At 56.9% G+C, this 6,155-nt stretch overlaps 1 long non-coding RNA gene across 1 annotated transcript; it reads left to right on the forward strand.

The window, feature by feature from the left end:
• Nucleotides 1–2,139: 2,139 nt before the first annotated feature.
• LOC121497549 lies at nt 2,140–5,595 on the forward strand. Its single transcript, XR_005989501.1, has 3 exons — nt 2,140–2,342; nt 2,766–3,185; nt 4,490–5,595. It is a non-coding gene; the product is annotated as an uncharacterized LOC121497549 (long non-coding RNA).
• Nucleotides 5,596–6,155: the final 560 nt, after the last annotated feature.

A 6,155-nucleotide genomic window follows, 5' to 3' on the forward strand; every position in this document is an offset into this window, starting at 1 on the left:
ATTCCTGACAGTCGCCAGCCCGGTGTGCCTTATCAGGGGCAGCTGGCATTCTGGGTGCGGCTGTCCCCAGAGCCCCATCCTAGCAGCCCGTGGCTCCCCTCCACTCTCTCTACTTGCAGGCTCCCCATGGCCTCCCTTATCAACTCTAAACACCTCAGCCTGTTCTCCAAGGTCCCTTTGATGGTCCAACCTCGTCTGTCACTGTTCCCAAACACCCGTTCTGCTCCAGCCAAGCTCATCCATTTACTGTCCCCTCGTCCCTGCTGTCACACGGGCCATTTCTCCCACTCATGGCATGCTTTCCTACGCCTCTGCTATTCTGTTCACTTTTGCAAAACCCCAGATCAAAATTGGGCCTTCTCCACAGGGACTCAAGCCAGGGCAACAGTTATTTACTCTTTCTGGGTCTCAGGTCCCTCTGAGACTCCTCTGGAGGTTACAAACCCTCGTTCGATAAATGCATATATGTGTACGTATGCAAATTCTGGAAGTCTCTGGGCTCTTGGAGCCCTGGTTAGGATATCCCTGAGTTAGGGGAAGGTGCATCCTGAGCTTTTGGAAGTATGTGTTGGATTGGTTTCGGGGATAAGAAATATGCCAGCTCAAAAAAAAAAAAAAAAAAGAAAAAGAAAAGAAAAAAGAAATATGCCAGCTCAAGGTATGTTTTGAAATGTGTGCTTTGGGTTACTCCATGGAAAAAAAAAAAGATTTCCTGGCCAGATAAGTTTAGAAAGCACTGCTGTGTGACCTCTGAGCTCAATTTCTTCCTTTGTAAAATGGGGCCAATAAAACCTGCTCCTATATAAATTGTCGTGGTAATCTGATGAGTTACAGTGCATGGGGGACAACCTTTTCTTTGGGCCCCAACATCCTGTGTTCTTCTCAAGAGACCACCAGGAAGGAGAGAAGCAGAGATCGGCTCTCACGCAGGCCTAGGGGAGAGTGGGGCTGGAGGGGCTGGGAGCCCCCAGGGTGCGGCTGGTGCCCTGAGCCAGCAGGGAGGGGCTGTGGGAGGGCGGTAGGCCTGTCTGGGAGACCAGCTGCTGCAGCCCCGAGTCCCCAGCTCACTCCTGTCTCCCCCAGACACTAGAGAGCTGGTACTGACCCCTGAGAGGCAGGACAGGTTTGTGTTCCACAGTCCTGAGCCTCTAAATGGAGCTAACTCAGCGCAGCCAGGGGCCTCACTGGCCCATTAGAGCTGCTGGGGCTGATTGCAAATCAATGCTCTGCAAAGAGACAGCCGCCCAGGTGCATAAGGTGGAGAGAGTGGTCCCAGCCAAGCTGCAGAGAGCCGGGGTGGGGGGTAGGGGGTGGTGGAGATGCTGCAGGGAGAGCACCCAGGGCAGCCAGGGCCAGGGGCTGGAGACTCTGCACCAAGCATCCATAGGATGCACCCAAGCCTGGCTCTGGGGAGGGAGAAACAAATGGAGAATGAACAGCTTCACTGAGCACCTACTATGTGCCAGCCACCGGGCAAAGTAGTCTATATGCTTCATGATTTTTTTTTAAATTAATTAATTAATTAATTTATTTATGATAGTCACAGAGAGAGAGAGAGAGAGGCAGAGACACAGGCAGAGGGATAAGCAGGCTCCATGCACCGGGAGCCTGATGTGGGATTCGATCCCGGGTCTCCAGGATCGCGCCCTGGGCCAAAGGCAGGCGCCAAACAGCTGCGCCACCCAGGGATCCCTATGCTTCATGATTTAATCTTCATACAACCCCGTGGCTGAGACAAGGCTATGGTTTCCACCAAATCTGGGTTCATTTCCTCTTTCTGGGCACCCAGGGAAATGACATTTCCCAGACACCCCTGCAATGGGTGTTGGGGGGCATTGAATGGAGCATGGCCTAGGAAGGGCAAGCTGAGCTGACCCCAGTGGCTGCTGGGTTGAGTCAGGGAAGAACCAGTGTGCTGCACACCCTCCTTGCTACCCCTGCAGTGGTGACCTCAGAGGCCACGTGTCCCAGCCCGCCCCTCCCCCAGCCCCTCTAGGATTGGGACAGTGAACTGGTATTTGGTTGAGCCACACAGGTTTCAGGGTTGGCTGGTTCCAGAAGTCTGCGTCCGTTTCCTGGGCCAATGTAAAGTCCACTGGTCTAGGGATTGTTCTCACTTTGCGGACATGGAGACTGAAGTTTAAAGAGACTCACCTCCCCAGCCAGCATGCTCAGCCTCACCCCGACATGTATCCTCCCGTCTGCCCTTTTAAGCTCACCTTGGTCGAGTGGCAGAGAATAATATCGGAGCAAATTGTGCAATTCTATGGAAACAAGAAGGAAGGAGCCAAGGCTTTGGGGGAGCAGGGCTTCCCAGAGCTGAGTCTTGAGGGATTTGACAGGTAAGGTAGGGAAAGGACAGTTGGAGCTGAGGATTCTAGTATCCCACAGGTGCAAAGGCCCTGGGGTTGGGGGGCATAATCAGGGGTTCTAGGTGTAGGGATGGTTCTAAGCAAATGGGGGTGTTGATGTACCAGCTGTCTCCAACTGGGGGGAATGACACGGAGACCAAATGAGTTTTGGGCCTTACAGCCAGAAAGATGGAGCTAGGAGCCAAGACAGGCCTTCCCTTGATGATGTAAGGTGTGGGGTGTCCCCCATCAGCTGTCACCCAGGACAGAGGGTGGAAATGAGAGGGGATGGTTTCAATTTAGGGAAAGGGGAGCGTACATGGTGTTTCCTTGTCCACGTGCCCCGGGGGTGCCCCCCCTTATCAGCACCCCCCAGCAGCACTGTGCTTTTCCATCTGCGTTCGCACTTCCCAGGTGCTGTAATGTAAAGACAAGACGGTGGCCCAGCCCTACTCTGCGCCCCCAGATGCAAGGTGGTGGGGCCGCTTGCCGAATGGTTTCGCTTCACATTCCTCTAGTCGGCGACAGGTGAACGCTGCTTATTTTATTCTCCGTCTTCGGAGGTGTTTTGTTTTCACTCTCACTGCTGCCCGAGAGCCTGGCAGGGTGGGGAGCGGACAAAGCACAAACCTCTTGGGGCAGAGCCTCGAAGTCCACGGTTTCTAGGCAGCAGGCTGGCTTTGTCGGTGATCGGAGCTTCCCAGAGCGGAGAGGGACCTCGGAGGCTGGAGGTCCCACCATCTCGTGCTACCCGGAGGTGACACCGAGGGAGGTGATGCCCCCAAATCCATGCAGAGGGGAGCCACGTGCCAGTGCCAAGGCTTTGGCACTGAGGTGAGCTCAGGGACCCCACCCCGCCATGCAAAGGTCCTCCACCCCACCCTGCACACTTGTAGGCTGTGCCCTCATCCCGCAGCAAACCGAAGAGCGAGGGGCCCCTCGTGCTGTTCACGAAAGAGAAACCGAGGCCCAAAGGAGAGGGGATTCTGCCCAAATCCCTCAGCTCAAAGCTGACAGAACTGGGACTGTGGTCCCCTGAGCCCCGTGGCCGCCCAGGGGGGGATGCCAGATGGCCCAGGAAATCCAGCGTCCTCATCATCTCCAAGCAGTGCGGGTAGGGATGGGAGGTGCCTGGCCAGGAAGCCACCCTGAGATGGAGACAGGGCCCCTGTTCAACCCCTGGCGACGCTCGGACCTAACAGACAGGGAGGTCCCGAAGGACACGCCCCCCCACGAGAAGGTTTGTGTCTGGAGGTGGTGGGGGTGTCTGGCTCCTACTCGGTCCTCCATAAACATTTGTTGGACACAAATGGATACATGGGAACAGACAAGCTGCCACGTTGATAAAAGCAAATGAGTACAGCCCAGATTGAGCCTTTTGTTGGTTGACATCCTGAGAGGCGATGAGCTGGTATCCTCGGACTGAGAACCATCCGGGAAGGCTGGGGCATTAGGGCTGTTGGGAGGGGCTGCCTCTGGGAGGAGGCTTCACAGAGCGATTGCCGGAGTGAGGCATTCTGGGAGGCAGCAGAGCTTGTGCAAAGGCTCGGAGGTAGGAGTGAGCGGCCGGGGTGGGAGCAAGGTGCACGACCGCGGCCAGAGCAGGGGCCTGTGCGGGGTGACCTGAGGGCCGCGGGGGCATCTCCGAGCTCGCATCCGTTCTCTCCTGGAGCTGTCCTCGGGGCTGCAGGGACAAGTCCGTTGTGTTGAGTTCGATGTCAGCGAGGACTTGGAAATAATGCAAAAGAGAAGAAAAAACCATTCCTAGGAGAGCTGAGTGGGAGGCCTGTGGTCAGTCATTGCCCTCAAAAGTCAGGTTGCTCTGGGTACGAGTCCTGGCATCGTCGTGGTCCCGAGAGTGCGTTTGCCCAACACAGAGGCAGCAGGTGGAGAATCGGAGAATCCCCGTGTGCTGGGGGTCAGGGGGATCTCCGGTCGGGGCCCACACCCCTGCTTTCTCTCTGGCCTTGGCTTCTGCCCCCCGCGCCTTCCCCCAGGGACCTGCGCCATCCTTCGCCGGCCCACCGGTACCTGCCGGCCTTCAGGGTCCAGCTTAGGTGCTGGCTCCTCCCTGTGTCACCCCTGACCATCGCTAGCGATCACAGCGAAAGCCGAAACATTTATTTTGCTTTCACCAGGTGCCAGGCACCCACCCCGAACAACAGCAACCCCGAGAAGTAGGTACGATGGCCACTCCTAGGTGGAGAAACTGAGGCTCAGAAGGGACAAATGACGTGGACTGGAGACCAGAGGTATCCGGAGAGGGGGCAGTGCAAGGCCTCCACCCCCCTGAGCCAGGGCAACCAACCGCGGCGGAGGTGAAGTCTGGGCCGGAGGGCGGCCTCTGGGAACTGGTTTTTCTTGCTCTGGGTCTGGGCTGGAGGCAGCCACTGTGCCAAGTCTGGACGCTGAGGACTTAGCAACTGCTCTTTCAGGACCTTCTGGTCACACGATCTTCTTTTGCTCCCGTGGGCTGGGCGAGGGCCAAGGGAGGGCCCTGGGGCTGCAGCCTGGCCTCTGTGACCAGCTGCGGAGAGTTCGTGTGGGCGAGGCGGCCGCAGGGCAGAGAGCACGGGACTGGGGTCGGGGCCTGGGCTGGAGTGCTGGCTCTCCCCGGGATCTGCCGAGTGGCTCTGGGCCAGGCCCCTCCTGTTCCAGACTCAGTTTCTCCATCTGTGAAATGAGGACATTGGGCGGATCCTAAACAGCTCAGGGATAAAGAATAGTCGACACAGCCGTGGTCAAGAGTTACACTGATATTGCACGTGTGATAACGGGGAGGGGTGTGTGCGTGTAGGTGTGTGCGTGTGTGGGATGGGGAGGACCTGGGCCCTTCTCAGGTCAGGGGGGTGGGCACATGGAAGAACGAGGCGTGTGGGGAAGAGCCCCTGATGGGCAGCCGGGAGACGGGGGCCTCATCCTGGCTACCGCGCTGACTTGCTGTGTGTCCCTGAGAACTCTGCAACCCCTCTCTGGGCACATGGGTCTCCATCATCTGAGAGCCTCTGGCCCAATAATCTTTAGCGCTGCTGTGGCTCTGAGTCTGATTCCTCAGAGTTGTTTGGATACTAATGGAGTGCTGGGGCTGATTGGAGAAGTGAGTATTGTCCTGGGGTCAGGGGAACCCCGGGCGTGACCCCTGGCTCTGCCTCCTGCTGGCCATGTGACCCTGGGCATTCCCTTGCCGGTCCCCAGGGTTCACTTATCCATCTGGCACACTGGGCACAGTGCTGAGAGCCCATGGCACTTTTAGGGGCTCTTGAAATGTTTTAATTTCTTTCTAAAATCAGAAATAAAAGAATATAATCTATCCTGGTTATATTCGTGTCTATACCAGTGCAGCCATACAACAGGCCTTTTTTTATGAAAGAAGGCAGGAGTGCCCCCAGGCTCCTGAAAGTCACAGGCGGCCCCGGTCTCCCAGGGTCGCTTCTGTGATAGTCCTCACCTCCCAGGGCTGTCAGGAGGCAGAAATGAGATCGTCGTGTGAAGCTCGCCTGCCACACCGGAGCTGCCCCCCCCAAATACTGGCTGGATCTGGGTGAGAGGTGTGTCAGCAGAGTGACAGCCCCCCAAAGATGTCCCCATCCTGATCCCTGGAACCTGGGACCATAGTTGACACGGCAAAGGGGTATTGGGTCTGCAGATGGAATAAAAATTGTGGCTCAAATTGTCCCTGGGGGCTGCAGACACCTGGAATTTAGCCCAGTAGACCCGTGTCAGAGCTCCGACCCCCAGGACCAGAGGATCGTACCTCCGCATTGATAAAGCCACTTTGTCTTCCGTGGTTCAGGGGCAGGAGCA

This window comes from Vulpes lagopus, chromosome 8 (genome assembly GCF_018345385.1).
Source record: "Vulpes lagopus strain Blue_001 chromosome 8, ASM1834538v1, whole genome shotgun sequence".
Lineage (NCBI taxonomy): Eukaryota > Metazoa > Chordata > Mammalia > Carnivora > Canidae > Vulpes > Vulpes lagopus.